Source organism: Pinus tabuliformis, chromosome 7, assembly GCF_031772625.1.
Source record: "Pinus tabuliformis cultivar Carrire ecotype Pingquan chromosome 7, CPIR1, whole genome shotgun sequence".
Taxonomy (NCBI): domain Eukaryota; kingdom Viridiplantae; phylum Streptophyta; class Pinopsida; order Pinales; family Pinaceae; genus Pinus; species Pinus tabuliformis.
In genome coordinates, this window is record NC_142293.1 from 240817881 (window position 1) to 240840066 (window position 22186).

At 37.4% G+C, this 22186-nt stretch overlaps 1 pseudogene; it reads right to left on the reverse strand.

The window, feature by feature from the left end:
• Window positions 1-11403: 11403 nt before the first annotated feature.
• Window positions 11404-11936, reverse strand: LOC149246750 (GTPase ERA-like, chloroplastic; annotated as a pseudogene).
• Between the last annotated feature and the right edge of the window lie 10250 nt (window positions 11937-22186).

Sequence of the window (22186 nt, forward strand, 5' to 3'; positions counted from 1 at the left end):
GATGTGGGATGCCTTGGCCACATTGTATCAGGGATCTTCCGAGTAGCAGAAGATGTACTTAAAACAAAAGTTGAGATCTTCTCAGATGCAGAAGGGACAACCTGTGGATCTATTCCTCGTGAAATTGAAGGAGACCCGTGATGAGTTGTCAACTGTGGGGCACATACCTTAGGATTTGGAGTTAGTGAGACTAGCTCTAAATTTCGTCTCAGATGAATGGTAAGTCTTTTTCTATAGTATCCTAGGCAGAGCATCATTGCCAAATCGGGACGAGATGTGAGCAGATCTAAAACAAGGAGAGCTAAGGAGATACATGCTTAAAGTCAAACTTAACAAGAGCAACAACAGCAATGGGTCGAAGCCCAAAGTAGAGGAGGAGGATAACGCAACCCTTGCATTGAAGGGATGGCAGGGGCAATAGAGACGAAAGAAGGACGTCTCCAAGGTGAAGTGCTTCAGATGTGGCGAGATGGGCCACTATGCATCCCAGTGTCATTTGAAGAAAAAGGACAAGGATGAGAAGCATGATCCTAAGGTTGCAGCCGCAAAGATTGAACATGAGGAGGAGTTCATCATAATAGCCAAGATACCTTTAGGATAGAGGTTGGCCGATATAGAGTTGTAGTTCAATAGAGCTACAAATGGGCAGGATCCTTGAGGAGCCCACCTCTTGGATCATCACCTTGCTACGGGAGCCCATGATCAGTAGTAGCGGGATGGAGGAGTTTTTAGTTGGTGCCATGGAGTGTTGATTCGATAGATGCAATAGTTAGTAGTGCCAAAATGTAAGCAGCGCGGAGCAGAGAGGCAACAATGCATGGAGGCACAGTGCAGAGCTTCAATAGCGCAATGGCTTCTAAGGATAGTGTAGGACTAGCAACAGTAAGGATTTAAACACCAAGGTGTATCCACTGGATAGTTTTCTAGCTTTGGGTGTTTTCAATTGCTTCTCTCAACAACTGAGTTGCAGTACAAATGCAATGTTAGCAGTGGCAGTGCTAGCAGCATAGCAGATGCAGCGTTTGAGAAGGACTTGCAGTACAGAAGTAACATTGGCAATGGAAGTGTCAAAGGCAGCAACACAGCAGCAACAACAACGCAATGGTTGGTGGACACATGTCAGACATCAAGAACGCAGAGGACGATGCTTCAGAGTCAGAGAAATATGCAGTAGCAGTGTATTGCTAGAGCACATTCCTCGCTAAGAGGGAGTGTTGATTTGAGGTAGCATCAGATGTGCTCTAAGCCTCAATTTTTGTAGGGAGGCTTGGGCACATGTATTGCAAAGAACCCATAAAGCATTTAGGGAAATTCCACCCAAAAGTGATTTTATTAAAATTATTAATATTTTTAATGGGTTCTTAAGTCTAAACTTAGGAAAATTAAAAAATTAATGGGTATTAATCTAATCAAGGGGGGAACTTCTAGAAAAAGGCATGGATCAAGCCAAAACGATCTGAGCCTTTGATTATGATTTAATCTAGGGCGTTGGTTGTGCAACAGGAAGATATAAGAAGGGGCTTAAGAGTCATTTGGAAGACACATCGAGAGATCAAGAGATCAAATTTCTGAAGTGAGAAGTTCTCAGGAGGAAATTCTAATCGAGGAGATTTCTTACATAGAGGGGCAATGAGTATCTGGAAGAAGGAAGTTTTCCTAGGCTAGAGAGTACGAGGCGTAGAGAGGGCAGAACGACGTCTAGAGAGAGGCAAACGCTGGCCCACGCAAAGCTGACACAGTGGTAGTGCAGGCCTTAGAGGGAGATCGAATTCCTGCTAAGGAAATCAATTTTTAGTAGCCGAGAGCCGGGGTGTGAGACCGAGAGGCAGAGATTCGGATTTTCCAACGAGCAAAGGGTCCAAAGGAGGAGCAGCGTGACACCCAGTAGGGGTGACGCGGGAACTGCGTGGGATTGACGCAGTTCTACGCAGAGGCTCCAGTTCAGCGTGATCAAACTCAGATTTTCCTAGTGACAGGATGAGATCATTTCACCATTCATTTTTCCAGTTTCTCTCTGTATTAGATTGTTAGTTGAGCATCCAAGAATTGTACTCGCATTTTCTCCTACATAATAATAAAACCCTCAAATCTATTGCACCGTTTTTCCTGCATTGGGTTTTTCCGGGGACATTTGTCCAAAAATAACGGTGTCATTTGTGTTGTATTTTCTTTCTAGCTCAGACTCATATTTCCGCATAATATTTAATTAAGTGAAGGCTGCAATGTATATGTTTCAATATTTGTTGTAGGAAACTGCAAATAATTTGGTTGATTAATTGAACAAATAGCAAAAACATTATCAGTTGTTGCAGTAGTGATTTCGGTTGAGGAATTTTTACAGGGGCTAGGGTGAGCAGGGGTCATGTTGCAAAGTGGTATTAGAGCTTCTAGGCTCAACACTTGGCCTGGATGGGCTCTATTGCAGAGGAAATGTAGGCAAAGGTTTCAACTCTAGACCTTTGGGAATAAATTAGTATCCTATTACATAATTAACATAGCAATAGGTCAAATGCATGGATCTTTGGAGATGAGTGGAGCTCTAGCTTTGAGTGTAGTAGTTGAATATGATTATATGCTATTTATAATATTTTATTGTGAAATTTGCGTGTTGACTGCAAGGATGTTTCTGATGTGATTTAATTAATTAATAAATGCGATGGTATGGCACGTATTTGCTATTAGGCATATTAAAGGTCTAGACAGTGTATTGTTGTGACCATGGACATGTGTTATTTCTTTAGTTCTTTTTAGAACTACCTACATGGTTTTATGCATGATTGATTATAGTATACCAACTCTACTAGTTAAATGGTGTATTCTTACACTCTTCGAATAAGTGAGCATGTGAATGTTATGTGATACAAGGGGTTGGGAAATCCCTGTGTTGCTTGTATTGCGCATATATATATATATATATATATATCGAAACCAAGTTGATGTATATGTTAAATTATTTATGGTTTGAGACATGTGCTTGATGAGAACTTTGAGATGTTTGAATAGTTGTATGGTAACATGCTTGGCTTAGCATGGAAGGATGAAAGCTGGTATGTTTGTTTATATTTCATTTAGGCACTAACAACTTAGTGTATGTGGCAACACGTAGGAAGACTAAGTGGCAGGGAAAGGGAAAAATATGACCAGTGGAACTCTACATGAACCAAAGAGGGGAAGCTCTCTTGGAAGAGAAGGAACCTTCAGGGACTGGAAGGTTGAGCTCAAGGACTTGGAAACTAAGCTAAAGCTCAGCAAGGCAAAAATTAGGAATCTCACCACGAAACATTAAGAATTGGTTAAGTGGAACTATGAACCGCAAGAACATCTACAGGAATTGACACATCAAACTAAATCCTCAAAAGGGGGAAATGATATTGGCAGGAAGAGGGCCTATGAGGCTGAAAAGGAAAAGAAGCCCATCTCATGTTGGTTATGTGGGGAGGAACACTTGAAAAGGGATTGTCCCCATAAGAAGAAAAAAGAGGAGTATAACACATGCAAACTACAAGGACATGAATCAGTAATGCATGATGTCGAAAAGAAGGAGGGGACATCCCCTCAAGCCCTCGTAATATATGGATACATATATTGAAAATAATTCCCTTGCGAGTTACTTGAAGGGAACTAAGACTTCAAGGTTGTTGAGAACCTTGGGAAAAGTCTTCGACAAAAATATATTTATGTATATGTGTGGATATAAAAATGAAGGACACATTAAACTCCGAGACTCATGGGAATCGAATCAATTATTGGGACTTGTTTATTTTAATGCTTATGTGTTGTGTTGGCCTCATGGATTGTTTATTGCCTTGATTACTGAATTGGGGATGGGCATGTTGCGGTGTTGAATTTTTTATAATTATTTTTGTGACTTCCTTCTTTTGTTGATTTCCCTTCATTTATTTTGAATTTGCCTTTCAATTTCCATGCTTGGGGCCTTGGGAAAAATTCGTTGGGTATGCAAAAGAAGCCACAGAGCTCTAGTAATAGAGCCAAGGAGGCCCTATGCATGAATAAAGACCATGAATACAAAAATGAGAAAGGTTGGGCTTGGGCGATGGGTCGGGAAAGACCATCACTATTGTACGTTGGAGCACCACTCCTAAATATGACAATAAGCAAGAATGAAATTATTTACAGGCTAAAAATTGTTTGTGTGAACAATAACAACAATACAGGGAGTTCTCTAAAACTCTTGTTTCATTTAACATGTGTTAATGTGTAATATGTTCATGATTGAGAGGACATCGCTATGACAACCTAATGGTATGGTTTGGTCCATGGGGAATAATAGACATGGTAGCAATAAAAATGACACACAAGAGGTTTTCTTAACCTTGACTCTATTTACATATGTATATATGTGATATGTTCATGTTGACGTGTGTGTGTGTCATTGTGACTAACAGGTTCTTATCAAGGATCATTCTCATGGGAGAATGATGGTATAGATGGCATGAAAATATTTTCGGTTGTGTGAGGAATCAATTGGGCAAGAGGTAGCCATGGTTGATTTATGATCTTGATATCATGTGACTATAATTCCCATAATTATGCCCATGTTTATATTATGAACAGTGAATGTTGAAGGATATATTAGTGGAACGAAAGAAGTGGGATCTAGGGCATGTTGGGACAAGCATGAATAATTGAAGAAACCACAAACCGGGGATTTGGGTTGTGGATGCATGTGGTAAAACGTGGGAAAGACACTAAAGGCGGTGTTGCCCGGTGTCTATGGATAGAGATAGTGAGGTCTCTAGATTTTCAATATTGATGTGTACGTGTTGTACTATGCCATGTGCACTACATATGTGCTATGGTGTATCGTGTGTATTCGTTGTGTTGTATCATGTGTATATGTGCATGTGTTGTGTTGTACATTGTGTATACGTGCATGTGTTGTGTAATGTGTTGGGATAGGCAGGTATGGGACTGCTTGGGCCCGTGTGATCGGACAAACAGGTATGGAACTGTCTGGGTCAGTTTTAGGATAGGTAAGTCACCCAAGATTGGAGGTTTCTTGGGCATATGAAGATGCAGGATACACCTATATTCTTGTCAATAGAAGACTACCGAGATTGGTAGTGCCCATATATATATATATATATATATATATATATATATATATATATATATATATATATATATATATATATATATATATATATATATCCACCACTGGATGCTTGCCAGAGGGGGTAATGGATCCAATGTGTGTACGAGGTCAAAGAGAAGAGAAGGCACAAGATGCTTGCCAAAGTTGGGTAACCAATCCAGTGTGTGTATGGGGTCGAAGAGAAGAGAAGGCACTGGATGCTTTCCAGATTTGGGCAACTGATCCATTGTGTGTATGAGAGGAAAGAAGGTCATTGGGTGCTTGTTGGGTTTGACAACCGACCCAATGTGTATGAAGTAACGATCAACCCAAATATAAGTATCAGTATTTCATTGATTTTTATTATTTTCCAAATTATGAACATGAATTATTATTCTGATTTATGATAATTAGTTTAGGAGCTAATTTGGCTTGTTATGATAGGAAGCAAAATAAAATTGCAAATGTCATCTCGTGAATAAGCTATTAATGAGGTATGATTTAAATTATTGCAATTTCCTTATGGTGAAACTCATCGACATTTATCTATTATGATGTAGGAAAGCGTGGAATTTCCCGGTTTTGGTGGATGGACTTAGCTATAAGGTGAATAAAAATAGTTTGAAGATATCAGAGTGCACAGTGGAACACTAATTAAAGATTTTAGGAATATGGCCAATGTGGGACACTAGCACTCAATGGTGTTGAAGAGAGATTCCATACAGGCTGGTAGAGAATTTTAATCAATGGAAAAAACCTGTGAGCAAATTTTGAAACCGACGTTTCGGACTAGCTAGGTGAGTCCATCATCAGGGTAATGAGATCTGCATTTTGAGAAGAGAGAGTCTAGCAATTGTGAACCTATTAATAGAAGGATAGAGAGGATAGAGAGATAACTTTGGGCATGTGAGGTCGGCTAGATTTTCATATATTTAAATATAAATTAATTAAACTAATTTTTAATTTTGTTTTAAATTTTATTTTATTTTACTTTAATTGATCAACTTAAACCTAAATTAAAAATAAAATTAATCTGACCTAAATTAAAGATAAAATTAAAAATTGATTTAACCTAAATTAATATAACCTAAACTAACTTGAATTAAATTAATTATAACCTAAATTGATTTAACCTAAATTAATTTAACCTAACATACTTTACTTTAACCTAAATTAAATTAATATGACCTAAATTAAATTAAATTACTTTAATTTTACCTTAAATAAAATAATTTGACCTAAATTAATTTTATTTAGGTTAAATTAATTTAACCTAAAAAAATTTATTTTAATTTAAGTTAAATTAGTTAACCTAAATTAAAAATAAAATTCAAATTAATTTAACTTAAATTAATTTAAACTAAATTAAATTACTATGACTTAAATTAAAATGAATTAATTTAACCTAAGATAAAGCTAAAATAAAATTAAAATTAATTTAAACTAAATTTTAAAATAAAATCAATTTAATTAATTAATTAATTAAATTAATTTTAAATTTAGTTTAGATTTTGTTTTAATTAGTTAATTAATTTATATATATATATATATATATATATATATATATATATATATATATATATATATATATATAATTTTTATTTTAATTAAATTGGATTACTTTAAGATAAATTAGTTAACCTAAATTAAAAATAAAATTCAAATTAATTTAACTTAAATTAAATTAATTTAAACTAAATTAAATTACTAGGACCTAAATTAAATTGAATTAACTTAACCTAAGATAAAGCTAAATTAAAATTAAAATTAATTAAACTAGATTTAAAATAAAATCAATTTAATTAATTAATTAAATTAATTTAAAATTTAGATTAGATTTTGTTTTAATTAGTTAATTAATTTATATATATATATATATATATATATATATATATATATTTATAATTTTAATTTTAATTTTAATTAAATTGGATTACTTTAAGTTAAATTAGCTAACCTAAATTAAAAATAAAATTCAAATTAATTTAACTTGGATTAAATTAATTTAAACTAAATTAAATTATTATGACCTAAATTGAATTGAATTAATTTAACCTAAGATAAAGCTAAATTAAAATTAAAATTAATTTAAACTAAATTAAAAATAAAATCAATTTAATTAATTAATTAATTAAATTAATTTTAAATTTAGTTTAGATTTTGATTTAATTAGTTAATTAATGTATATATCTAAATATATATATATATATATATATAATTTTTATTTTAATTAAATTGGATTACTTTACTTTATTTAGTAAGGGTTTCCAGGTACTACTCAGTTTCAGACCATCATCCCTATTCATATTATTGGAGGATTTTTCAATTTCAATTGCTTCCTTAATTCTTCTTTTTAAATAGTGGTCTTCCTTATGGATTAATTTAGCTTGTTCCATACATATATAGTGAGAGGAGGAACAGGCGTGCTCAGCTAGACCTGATTTATCAGACCTGTTTCTAGTAATATCACTAATGTGTTCTTTTAATCTTACTCCAAAAGATCTTCATGTTTAACCTATATAAACTTTACCGCACGAACAGGGAATCCTGTTTCACCTATATAAACTTTACCGCACGAACAGGGAATCCTGTTTCACCTATATAAACTTTACCGCACGAACAGGGAATCCTGTTTCACCTATATAAACTTTACCGCACGAACAGGGAATCCTGTTTCACCTATATAAACTTTACTGCACGAACAGGGAATCCTGTTTCACCTATATAAACTTTACCGCACGAACAAGGAATCCTGTTTCACCTATATAAACTTTACCGCACGAACAGGGAATCCTGTTTCACCTATATAAACTTTACCGCACGAACAGGGAATCTGTTTCACCTATATAAACTTTACCGCACGAACAGGGAATCTGTTTCACCTATATAAACTTTACCGCACGAACAGGGAATCCTGTTTCACCTATATAAACAAGGAATCCTGTTTATATGAATCCTATTTGAATTTTATTTTAAATTTAGGTTAGCTAATTTAACTTAAAGTAATCCAATTTAATTAAAATTAAAATAAAAATTATAAATATATCTATAGATATATAAATTAATTAACTAATTAAAACAAAATCTAATCTAAATTTAAAATTAATTTAATTAATTAATTAATTAATTAATTAAATTGATTTTATTTTAAATCTAGTTTAATTAATTTTAATTTTAATTTAGCTTTATCTTAGGTTAAATTAATTCAATTTAATTTAGGTCCTAGTAATTTAATTTAGTTTAAATTAATTTAATTTAAGTTAAATTAATTTGAATTTTATTTTTAATTTAGGTTAACTAATTTATCTTAAAGTAATCCAATTTAATTAAAATAAAAATTATATATATATATATTATATATATATATAGATATTTAAATTAATTAACTAATTAAAACAAAATCTAAATTAAATTTAAAATTAATTTAATTAATTAATTAATTAAATTGATTTTATTTTAAAATTTAGTTTAAATTAATTTTAATTTTATTTTAGCTTTATCTTAGGTTAAATTAATTCATTTTAATTTAAGTCATAGTAATTTAATTTAGTTTAAATTAATTTAAGTTAAATTAATTTGAATTTTATTTTTAATTTAGGTTAACTAATTTAACTTCAATTAAAATAAAAAAATTTAGGTTAAATTAATTTAACCTAAATAAAATTAATTTAGGTCAAATTATTTTATTTAAGGTAAAATTAAAGTAATTTAATTTAATTTAGGTCATATTAATTTAATTTATGTTAAAGTAAAGTATGTTAGGTTAAATTAATTTAGGTTAAATCAATTTAGGTTATAATTAATTTAATTCAAGTTAGTTTAGGTTATATTAATTTAGGTTAAATCAATTTTTAATTTTATCTTTAATTGAGGTCAGATTAATTTTATTTTTAATTTAGGTTTAAGTTGATGAATTAAAGTAAAATAAAATAAAATTTAAAACAAAATTAAAAATTAGTTTAATTAATTTATAATTAAATATATGAAAATCTAGCCGACCTCGCATGCCCAAAGTTATCTCTCTATCCTCTCTATCTTTCTATTAATAGGTTCACAATTGCTAGACTCTCTCTTCTCAAAATGCAGATCTCATTACCCTGATGATGGACTCACCTAGCTAGTCCGAAACGTCGGTTTCAAAATTTGCTCACAGGTTTTTTCCATTGATAAAAAAAGCACTCAATGGTGTCTATTGATTGCCATGAAGCATGCCATGGTCAGTATGAAAGTGTGGAGGCAAGAACTTGCCTTGGTCATGAGACTCTTCTAATGTGAGGAAACATTGCCAAGGAATGGATCACCCAAGGGATTGGGAAGCGGAGAAGGGTATGCCTAAACTTGGAAGGTGAACAACCACATGGAAGGGTGATCAGATCACTTGAGGGACCCATAAGTAGAGAAAGGGAAGCCAAAAAATGACATTGCTTTTTAAAGGGTCATGAGCATGGCTGATTAGAATTAGAAGCACATTGGGGTGTTCCGGGAAGTAATGCATTGAGATTTTTTTGTTGAAGGAACAAGGAGCACAAAGGACAATAACACTGGACGTGGAGGTAGGCAACACTCCAGGAAAAAGACAACGTTGTGAAGTTGGATTAGGTGTAGCAAGAACATCAAGAAACTACAAAGGAGCCATGAAAGTGGTTGATTCAGTTAAACTTTTTATGTTTAATTAGTTGTTTGGATAAGAACATTGAGAACAATGTCCCCTTTAAGGGGGTGGGGTTTGTGACACCCATGGCCTGCTTTCCCCTTGGTTTTTGTAATGTAATGATATTCTCAATTATAAATGAGTATATTTTTATTAATAGGCCTTAAGTGAGGGACCACATATCCATGATCTAAGAAGGAAGAGGAATTTTGTACCCATGTGGGGTGGTTGGCACCATTAATTAATTTTATGGTGCAATTATTAAAAAAAAGGAAGACGAAGAGCCCAAGATAAGAGGTGGCCTTGAGAAATTATAAAATGGAATTAACACAACAATGTTGGGGTTGGATTTTGTTAAGATTAGGTATGTTCTATGCTAGAGCAATTATTTAAATTTTCACAGTTAGCAATCACATCAGCATTACGATAAACTGCAGATAGAACATAAATATAAAACACAGGAGACAAGCCAAGGCAAGAGGACACAAGATATGGCGCGAGCCAGGGACAAACCCCACAATGTGTGGGGAAACCCTTTGATCAAATCTTCTTTTATCTTCAAAGTTCAGCAGAGAAAGAGAGAGAGAGTACATTTACAACAGAGGTCAACACTTTGACTTTATCTAGATCTAAGCATAGATCATCTCCTATAACGATGAGACCAGTTGAAGACATTTTGCTTCAACTGATACCTATCATCATGCTGCATCTCGTTTTTTAGTTGCACCACTGCATACTACCTCATGCGGCTGTCCATGTCCATGATCTTATCCATCATAACGCTGCTCAAACTAATGTGCATCATCATCATGATGCTGCCCTGCTAATGTATCATTGTGTTGCCCATGCACATGATCTCATAGTGCTGCCCATCATGCTACTACCCATGCTCCATGTATTCATTGCACAGTCCATCCACAATATATCATGTTGCTGCCCATCCTCCATCATGCTCGATGTCATCAGAGTTGCATCATTGTTGCTCCTTTACTGAGATCATGCTTGCTATACCTTTGAATTTGTTACTGTTGCATCTTTTATATAATGACAGTTTCATCATATAAACGCTAGGATCATCAATGTATTACTGCTGGGGGTATACGAGCTAGTAGGAGCACAGATCAACACATGTTTGTATATTGATATATATGTTAATACACATACCTTTTTCATCCATCCCAATGACATCGAGATCATACCTTCATTCATGGCATCCGAGATCTACTCCTTTGATCGAGATCTCAGAGAAGGGTTTACTGTCAACAAGTCTGAAGCTTACCATTTGAAGTCTTGTCTATTCGAGATTGAGCAGGAGAATGTTCGAGGCAAGTCTCCTCTGACTGCGTAAAAAGCCTTGTCTCCATGACTGCGTAGAAGATGATTTCCTGATAGCGTAGGTTGCTGCGTTGAATGTCATTGTGGCGTTGTATCTTTATTGCCTACGTATCATATATCTTGCTGCGTTGAATGTCATTGTTGTGTTGTATCTATATTGCCTGCGTAAAATATATCTTCCTACGTTGATGTCATTGTTGCGTTGTATCTTATTGCCTGCGTAAAATATATCTTACTGCATTGATGTCATTGTGGCGTTGTATCTTTATTGCCTGCGTAAAATATATCTTGCTGCGTTGATCTTATTGCTTACGTATTAATCTTATGCTCTGCGTATCACCTGATAATCAGGGGCAGAACACAAGCCAAGGATTCGATGCCATGTAGTCTGGGGTTTGTCTGTAACTATGGAAAGCTTTTGTCCAATCATCTGATTCAGAAGTGTACTCTTTCCAACATTTGGCTTGCCGACTTCAGCTACATATCCTCTCCGGTGGTCGGGGCCAACACTGAGATCGCCGTAGCCAGAATCTTCCCCATCATCTGCATCTTCCTCCTTAATATTTGACGTCCTTTCGGGCTTGTCATTTAAGGACACCGACATTCTATCCTCATAAGATTGTGCATGAGTTGTAAGCCTACTTTTATTGCGTATCTCAATTTTCGACTTATTTGTAAGAAGGATGGCGAAATCCGTATCACACTGCATAAAATTGCGCGGTCTGGTCATCGAAATTTGCCCTTTACAGTTTTTGCAGAATGCAACGACGCCCACCGCAATGAAGGTGAAATGCAGAAATAATCATTCGAGGAACTTCGAAGAGCATGGACATGAAGAGGCGCAATGAGCTCCATGAATCAAGAGGCGTTTCACTATAATGCTACGACTATCACCATAACAACGTTTCATAATAATGCTACGGCTACCCAGATTAATGCTACTACAGTTAGGGCATCATAGCAAGTACTCTTAGCGTTTTCTCCTTCTCCAAAAACCCAGACGTCGAGGGGAGATCACCTAAAGAGTGTGTCCCTAATGACTTCAAATCATCTTCTATTTATACTAAAAATGTAGAGGTTGAATAGACACGTCGGTTGGGCTTCTAGAGCCTACATATGTGCTGGTCGGCTTGATAATAATTACATAAACAAAATAAATTCATATCTCCATAAATACTTATCGGAATCGGATGATCTTTGGATCAATCCTACACCTCTTGACGAGAGGGATCCAATAAAAATATCAGCTGCCATAAATAAGTTGACCCACATGGAGTTTGGCCCTAGTTGCCAATTTAACACTCCCTCTCAACTAGGGAGAATTCCATCCGTTGTACGACTGTACTATCTCTGCCATTAGTGCCTTGCACTACTCTGCCTAGCTCTGCTAGCTCTACTCAGCTCTGCTGACTTTGCTTTGCTCTGCTCAGCTCTTCTGGCTCGGCTCTGCTCTGCTCAGCACTGCTGGCTCTGCTTTGCTTAGCTCTACTGGGTCTGCTCAGCTCTGCTAGCTTTGCTCTGCTCATCTCCGCTGAACTATGAAGAAGAAGAATTGATCGAGAATGAGTCATATCATTCTCCACTGACCTGAAGTCAGTCTCAGAGTGCATACTACTAGTCACAGACCAGTCTCAACTGACCCGAAGTCAGCTTCACAGTAAGTACCACTCCTACCACTGGTCCCAGACCAGTATCGCAGTCTCAGAGAGTGTACCACTGGTCCCAGACCAGTCTCAACCGACCCGAAGTCAGTGTCATAGTATGTACCACTCTCACTGGTCCTAGACCGATACTGCACTGACACGAAGTCAGTCTCGGAGTATGTACCACTGGTCCCAGACCAGTCTCAGCCGACCCGAAGTCAGCGTCACAACATGTACAACTCCTACCACTGGTCCCAGACCAGTATCATTGATCCTAGATCAATGGAGGACATCCTAGCGTAGGGAGTACGGTAGATACAACGATGCGTCCATCGGTACTACTATGGTCCCTAACTTCATTTCCCTGCTCATTGATCAGATGAGAGGTACTTCCCATGAGTCCTAGACTGCATGGGTAGGATGCCTCGACAAGAGAACTTAATCAATCCTGTCCTCACAGGAGAACACATCAATCCTGCTACAATCGCCATGGAGAACACATCAATCCAGGCTGCCATGGAGAACACATCAATCCTGCTACAATCGCCATGGAGAACACATCAATCCAGGCCTCACAGGAGAACTAATCATCCTGCTACACAAGAGAGCGAATCATCTTGTCCCACAAGAAAGCGAATCATCTGGTTTCAGTGCGCACCACCAGGGGAGGGTGAGTCACCCTGTGGTCGTATGTTGCTCCAATAGAACTGCAAGCCCCCCAAAGCTCCTAGAGCTCAATGTATGCAGCATGCAGGACCCTTTTACAAAGGTCTCTCGACAACTCTAAGTCGTTCGGGAAAATCACAAATTCGATCTTTCCTCAGGGCTCTGTCCTGTACATCATCTCAGTGTGATGGAGCCTCCTTGATCATCGACTTACCATATCCCAGATAAGGCAGTAATTGATGTCTATCTGCTGGAGCAATTGTCAAATACGGGATTCCTCAATAATCGAATCCCATCTCTGGTTGTCACAGAGATTCACAGTGGTATTCATCATGTGTACAAACAGCTCACTGAAGAGCTTCAGCAACCAGACTGCCTCATAGAAGGCCATACTATCAGCAATGTATTCTACCTTGGTGGTGCTCAGAGTCACCGACTTCTGCTTCCTGCCCATCCAGGATATCAAGGCAGATTCCAAACAACACTGAGAAGTGCTCTAGTGATCCTCCATACTTCCTGCCCAGTCATCATTCGAATAATCATGTGGTTTCATATTTCCGGCAGTGTATCTCAATTCATGAGAGATTGTACCTTGAAGATATCTTAGAAGATTCTTGGCACCAATCTAGTGAGGCTCAACCAAATATGCTCTCACCATGCTAACTGCAACACAGATGTCCGGACGGAGGTTCTCCAAGAACATCAACGCGAATGAGTTTATGAAACTCAGAGGCATTTCCCAAATCTGGTCTGACATCATTACCATATAACTTCTGAAAGTTAAGATCCTCGAGGCAGTCACAAGCTTGCATCTTGTCTTCCCACATTCAGAATCCAACTCCCTCTGTCTCCTATAAATGAGAGGGTCTGCACCTGTCAGACATAGGTGCTGGTATGAGAGGTTTATCATCCACAACCTTCGAGTAATGGTTTGGATCGGTTTCACTCCTAGTGGATCTCCGCTGCATTAGACAGCTATCCATCCTCTCATACTATGCCCGAGGTGTTTTTCTTCAAGCCATAGAGGGCTTTCTTCCACCTGTATACATGAGATTCCTTGATCATGATTCTCAAACTCCTCGGGTTGTTCCAAACCTGTGAACCTGCTGCATGAGGGGAATGGTCCCCTTATAATATTTTCCTTTGGTACATTTCAGACATGTACCTTCATGCTTCTTTTTGAATTCAGGCATCCTAGTCACCATCTGACTCACAGACCTCCGGTGTTGAGTCAATAGACATGGTCCCTAGTGGACTTCCTGCAACTTGATACAACCTTGAACTCAAAAACATATTTAAAAGATCTATTTTCAAACACGTACCTTTCCATTGATAAGTGCCACCGTGTAACCTTTGACTTCCATTTCCGAGATGGACATCAGGTTCGATCAGGTACATAAAAGAGATTTTGGGGTTCCTTGCTTTCGTGGAAGAGTCGACCATTTCCTTGATGACCTGCATTACCAGTCATTCTTTTGATCATTGAAGATGTCCTAGGAATGATTGTTATCTTCATCAAGAGATGTGTCTCTGCCATTCGGACACTCCTTCGCATAACGGCCGAACTTATTTCAACAAGGCTTTCTGCTTTGACTTCACCCTAGGTGAATGTCTTGTCCCAACTGTCTTCGGTGATTGCTCTTTCACTCTTGCTTGGGCATTGTCTTCACCTCAGCTCTGATACCATGTTAAGATTAGGTATGTTCTATGCTAGAGCAATTTATTTAAATTTTCACAGTTAGCAATCACATCAGCATTACGATAAACTGCAGATAGAACATAAATATAAAACATAGGAGACAAGCCAAGGCAAGAGGACACAAGATATGGCGCGAGCCAGGGACAAACCCCACAATGTGTGGGGAAACCCTTTGATCAAATCTTCTTTTATCTTCAAAGTTCAGCAGAGAAAGAGAGAGAGAGTACATTTACAATAGAGGTCAACACTTTGACTTTATCTAGATCTAAGCATAGATCATCTCCTATAACGATGAGACCAGTTGAAGACATTTTGCTTCAACTGATACCTATCATCATGCTGCATCTCGTTCTTTAGTTGCACCACTGCATACTACCTCATGCGGCTATCCATGTCCATGATCTTATCCATCATAACGCTACTCAAACTAATGTGCATCATCATCATGCTGCTGCCCCTGCTAATGTATCATTGTGCTACCCATGCACATGATCTCATAGTGCTGCCCATCATGCTACTGCCCATTCTCCATGTATTCGTTGCACAGTCCATCCACAATATATCATGTTGCTGCCCATCCTCCATCATGCTCGATGTCATCACAGTTGCATCATTGTTGCTCCTTTACTAAGATCATGCTTGTTGTACCATTGAAGTTGTTACTGTTGCATCTTTTATATAATGACAGTTTCATCATATAAACGCTAGGATCATCAATGTATTACTGCTGGTGGTATACGAACTAGTAGGAGCACAGATCAACACATGTTTATATATTGATATATATGTTAATACACATACCTTTTTCATCCATCCCAGATGACATCGAGATCATACCTTCATTCATGGCATCCGAGATCTACTCCTTTGATCGAGATCTCAGAGAAGGGTTTACTGTCAACAAGACTGAAGCTTACCATTTTAAGTCTTGTCTATCTGAGATTGAGCAGGAGAATGTCCGAGGCAAGTCTCCTCTGACTACGTATAAAGCCTTGTCTCCATGACTGCGTAGAAGATGATTTCCTGATAGCGTAGGTTGCTGCGTTGAATGTCATTGTGGCGTTGTATCTTTATTGCCTGCGTATCATATATCTTGCTGCGTTGAATGTCATTGTTGCGTTGTATCTTTATTGCCTGCGTAAAATATATCTTACTGCGTTGATGTCATTATTGCTGTTGACACCTAATCTTCATGATTGGGAATTTTATGTAAATAAATAAATTTGGAATGTTAACAGTCATCAAGAAGATGAACTGATCAGTCACATTCATGTATATAACAATAGCTACCTAATGAAATAAACGAATCAGTTTTTCTGAGTTTTTCTGCCAAGTCTGGAGTTACTCCTGGCCTGACATGGTATCAGAGCCAGCTCCTTTTTTTAACCTTTGTGTCTTTGTAACTCCTGGTCTGCTCCACTGCCATCCCTGAGCTGTACCTGCGCTCTGCTTCATATTCTATTACCTGCACCATACAGTGCGCTACCCTTACTGTCTCATCCGCCATCTGAATTAGCCTGAGCCTATCGTTATCGGATCTGGTCTCGCAATGTATTGCTTGAATGCTTCGAACACGTTGCCAAACGCGGTTTGAAACAAGTGGTCCTCGTATATTTCTGAGCCATTTTAACTATACCACTGTTCAGATACCCTAGGAACTCAGAAACGCTAGAGCCAGAGTTTTTTACCTCGGTTTATGGTAGCCAAGAGCCATCCCTCAACTCTTGATTCAGTGTCAGGTATGGCTCCACAGAAGCGCATCGTGGTTTCTTAGGGACAACCTCCACCCTCATTTTGCCGAGACTTTGGAGGTCGATTAGTCGTTGTGGTCTCCGAACGACAGCCGAGACTTTGGTGGTTTTGAAGCGTGGTGGTTTTGAAGCGCGGTGGTGACATGGCGCCCACCGTGGGGCACAAGTAGAGCGTCTCTGGTTCAAAGCAAGCCTGGCAGTTTTCCACTCTACGTCAGCGAACAGGCCTTATTTAAGCGAGGCTCAATTTTCACGATCTAAGCTAAAGCATGTGGCCTGGTAAATTAACGTGCTTTTAAATGATTTAAACTCCCGGCTCTTAGCTTTAATTGCAAAGTTTTTTGATAGATCTTTTGGAGTTGAGGCTATCGTGCAGTGCTCCTCCTTTTAACAAAGACCTGAATAGCTGTATGCGGTGTTCCTTTTATTTGAGATAGCGGTGCTGAGTTAATGCCTGTTGTTGTGGCTTATATTAAAGCGGTGCTGAATTAATGCGTGGTTTATATGTGCGCTAACGCTGTATATATATGTGTGCACTGTGGTTACATTGACCAGCGTTTGAGTTTTGGACGCCTGATGATTAACCAGCATATATATATTGACCATCTTGTTTGAATAATTTTTTTTTGAATGTGTTTTGGACGCTATTTAAATAAGTTTTGAATGGTTTTTTGGACGTTGTTTGAATAGTTGTAGATATGGAATGTGGTGGATATATTATATGAGGATACTTGGAGGGATTTGAAGAAACAGTACATAAAAGTATTTGAAATCTGTTTCCTTTTTTGAATACTACTTCACTGTATATCAGCAGAAGTTTTTTTTCAACAAAAGTTTTTTATCAGCAGAGGCATTTTTTACAAAATGCATTCAATCATCTCTATGGTAGGGATAGTTCTCACTGGCAAGGAGAACTATCCTGAATGGTCCCGGATGGTAAAACACACCCTCATCTACAATGAGTTGTGGAAGGGAGTGTGTGTCAGAGAAGGAGACAATGACCCAGTACAACCTACATTAGACAAAGAGCTCGTCATTTGGGAAAACAAGAACAGCAAAGCCTATGCATTAATCGCAACATCTGTAAATGAAGAAGTAAGTCGCCATATTTCATCATATTCAACTGCCTTTGAAGCTTTACAAAAGCTGAAAGAACTTTATGACTCACATTCTGCACTTGAAGTTGTTCAGCTCATGATTAAACTCTTCACTCTTGAACTAAAAAATAATGATCCTCTTGCTCTTGCATCTGAAGTAAAATCCATAGTGCATGATATCAAATCCACTAAGGTTGAGCTGGATATCCCTCTTATTACTTTTCTCAAGGCATTCTATCCTACGTACTCCAATTATCTTGAGTCTTTACAAGCAAATGGAAATCTTAAAGATATAACCTTTGACTCTCTTGTGAAAAGTTTGCTGAAAGCGAGAAAGCCTTTGGAAAGAAGACAGTCCCTGAATCTTCTGAAGAGACTGTTTGCCTTGCTCATAAAGAAAAGCATCCTGCTCAAGATTCTACAAGAGGAAGAGGTGGACGAAGAGGAAGAGGAAGATACTTTAGAGGCAGGGGGGCAGACATTCTCAAGCAGAAAAAGCAGATCTGCATTGCATTCGCTGCAAACGAAATGGATCACATGATGCTTCTACATGCAAGCTACCATGGGACAAAATTGAGCAGAAAAGAAACCAGCAGAAAGGTAAAACTGATGATACAAACAAAGGTAAAGCACCTGAATCTGCTCACTATATTGAGGCACAATGTAACATTGGAGTAAATGAAGATTTGTTTAATGCTTCACTTGCTTCTTCGAAAAATGATTGGTTGCTTGATTCAGGAGCAACCTGTCATATGACTCATAGGAAAGATTTTTTTGAAGATTTCACTGACAATGTTGATGGAGCAATATACTTTGCAGATCAGTCAAAAATCAAGCCATCAGGGCTTGGCACAATCAGGCTTAAACTGCCTGGTCTTCCAGACTTTCTTCTGGATCATGTTCTATATCTCCCACAGCTCAAGAGAAACTTGCTGTCCTTGGTCCACATCCGCCAGCAAGGTCACTCCATTCATATGTTTGATGGCAAGCTTGAGGTAAGAAAAGCATCTGACCACTCACTTGTCATGAGGGGAATAGAAGAAGAAAGACTTCTCAAACTGCAAGGAACCTCTGCTCATGCACAACATTTCTCATATATTTCTCATCATGAAGAAGGTACACTTCCATCAAGTTTATTATGGCATGCTAGATTTGGACATTTAAACTATGACAGTCTCCGCTTATTGAAGAAAAATGGTGTTGCTGGTTTGCCCACAATTCCTAGGAAACATAAGCAATGTGATGCTTGCATTCTAGGAAAGCATAGCAAACAATCTTTTCATGGTTCACATTCAAGAGCACATAGGAAGCTTGAACTCATTCATTCAGATTTATGTGGTCCAATGCCTGTTCCTTCTGCAAATGGAAATAAATATATCATGACATTTATTGATGATTACACCAGAATGTGTTGGGTTTATTTATTGAAGAACAAATCTGATGCTTTTCAAACATTCAAGAATTTTCATAAATGGATTGAAAATGATGCACAATCTCATATTGGGTCTATACGCACTGATAATGGAAAAGAATATACATCAAATGAATTTGAACACTATCTTCGCCAACATGGGATCAAACATCAAACAACTGTGCCTTATAATCCCCAACAGAATGGTGTAGCAGAAAGAATGAATAGAACAATCTTGAATATGGTACGATCCATGCTTTTCTTCAAAAATGTAAAGATAATGTTTTGGGCTGATGTTGTTCTATGTGCTGCATATATAAAGAATATATGTCCATCTAGTGCTATAAGAAACAAGACTCCTTATGAATTGTGGTATGGAAATGTTCCTTCGGTAAAACATCTCAGGATTTTTGGTTCCACCTGTTATGCTTTGATACCAAAGGTACATAGAAACAAACTTGGTGCTAGAAGTCATAAGTGTATCTTCCTGGGGTATTCAAACACCTCTAAAGCATACCGCCTCTATGATGAAGTAAATAAAAAGTTTGTTGTATCTAGAGATGTCATTTTTCTTGAATCATCCAAATCTGACAATGTTGTTGAGCGGCAACTTGATCGCTTGGATAGATTCACAAAAATGAAATCATTTCAAGAGTTTGATAATTAGATTCCACATCTTGAAGGGGGGATTCATATACTAGATCAACATGTGGAATCTTCTTCTGAAGAACAATCTCCCCTGCATGAAACTCCAACAACGGATGATGCTTTAAGTGATGTAATTGATAGAATTGGGAGACTCAATCTTGATTCAGTCCCAACTCAATCAACAGAGCAGCCTGGACCATCTCAGAAAGGTCCCCCAAAGTGGCTGACAAAGACACTTGAAAGTGTTCATCCTGATGAAATTGGAAAAACAGGAACCAGAAATTCAAACCGACAAAATGGAGGTGATTTAGATGACTCTAATTCACCTGTTGATATGGATGTTACTTATGATTGTGAATTGAACTTGTCTACAGATTTTGAACCAACTTCCTTCAAAGAAGCTGCTTCTCATGATGAATGGAAAGAAGTGATGAAAAAGGAGTATGATGCCCTCATAAAGAATGGCACTTGGAAGCTGGTTGATCCTCCATTTGGAACCAAACCAATTGGCTGCAAGTGGGTCTACAAGAACAAATACAAAGCTGATGGCTCACTTGACAAGCACAAAGCTAGGCTTGTGGCAAAAGGCTTTGCACAAAAGGAAGGGGTCGATTATGAGGAAACTTTTGCTCCCACAGCAAAATGGGCCACCATCCGGACACTCTTTGCACTAGTTGCTCAGAACGGTTGGAAAGTCCATCAAATGGATGTAAAAACTGCATTCTTGAATGGAGATCTAAAAGAGAATGTTTTTATGTCCCAGCCTGAAGGATTTGCTGTGAAAGGACATGAACATAAAGTATGCAAACTTGTGAAGTTCTTGTATGGCCTCAAACAAGCACCACGAGCCTGGTATGAAAAACTAACTGAGCATCTTCTGAAACTCAACTTCAATCATTTTGATCTTGATGATGCAACTTTATTTTTCAAGAAAGTTGGCAAAACAGTTGTATATCTTCTGGTATATGTAGATGATCTTTTAATGACAGGGAACAATGAAAGCTATATTGCATCCATAAAGAAAGAATTAGGAAAAAGTTTTGAAATGATTGATTTGGGCTATGTTCATTACTATCTTGGCATTGAAGTAACCCAACATCCAAAATCCATATTTCTTTCTCAAAAGAAATACATTGGAGACTTGTTAAACAAATTTGGCATGACAGAGTGCAATCCTCTTTCTACTCCAATGGAACAAAACTTAAAGCTCACATCTGTTGAAGGAAAGGAATTTGAGGATGCAACAAAGTATAGACAGCTTGTAGGAAGTCTCATCTACCTCACTACTACTAGACCAGACATTTCATTTGCTGTTGGAATCCTCTCCAGGTTTATGCAAAAGCCTTGTGAGGGACATTGGTCTGCTGCAAAAAGAGTTCTAAGGTACTTGAAGGGAACTCAAGACCTTGGAATCAAGTATACACAGGTGGACGACTTCAGCTTGATTGGATACTCAGATTCAGACTTCGATGGAGACAAAGAAATTGGGGTATCTACTTTAGGATATGCTATGAGTCTTGGATCGGGAGCTGTTTCCTGGAGATCACACAAACAATCAGTTCCAGCAGATTCCACAACAGAAGCAGAATACGTGGCAGCAGCTGAAGCAACGAAAGAAATTGTGTGGCTCAGGAAAATTCTTGAAGATTTGCAGGTAAAACAAGTACAATCAACTCCACTCATGATTGATAACACCTCTGCAATAAAGTTGGCCAAGAACCCAAAGTTCCACGATCGTACAAAGCACATCAATACTAAATATCATCTGATCCGACATCATGTTGAGGCCAAAACAATCCATCTCCGTCATTGTTCCACAAATGAGCAAATTACAGACATCTTCACCAAAGCACTTGGAAGGGAAAAGCTTGAACGATTCAGAATGATGCTTGGACTCACCAACATCCCTTCAGATTAAGGGGGGGAATGTTGACACCTAATCTTCATGATTGGGAATTTTATGTAAATAAATGAATTTGGAATGTGAACAGTCATCAAGAAGATGAACTGATCAGTCACATTCATGTATATAACAATAGCTACCTAATGAAATAAACGAATCAGTTTTTCTGAGTTTTTCTGCCAAGTCTGGAGTTACTCCTGGCCTGACAGTTGCGTTGTATCTTATTGCCTGCGTAAAATATATCTTGCTGCGTTGATGTCATTGTGGCGTTGTATCTTTATTGCCTG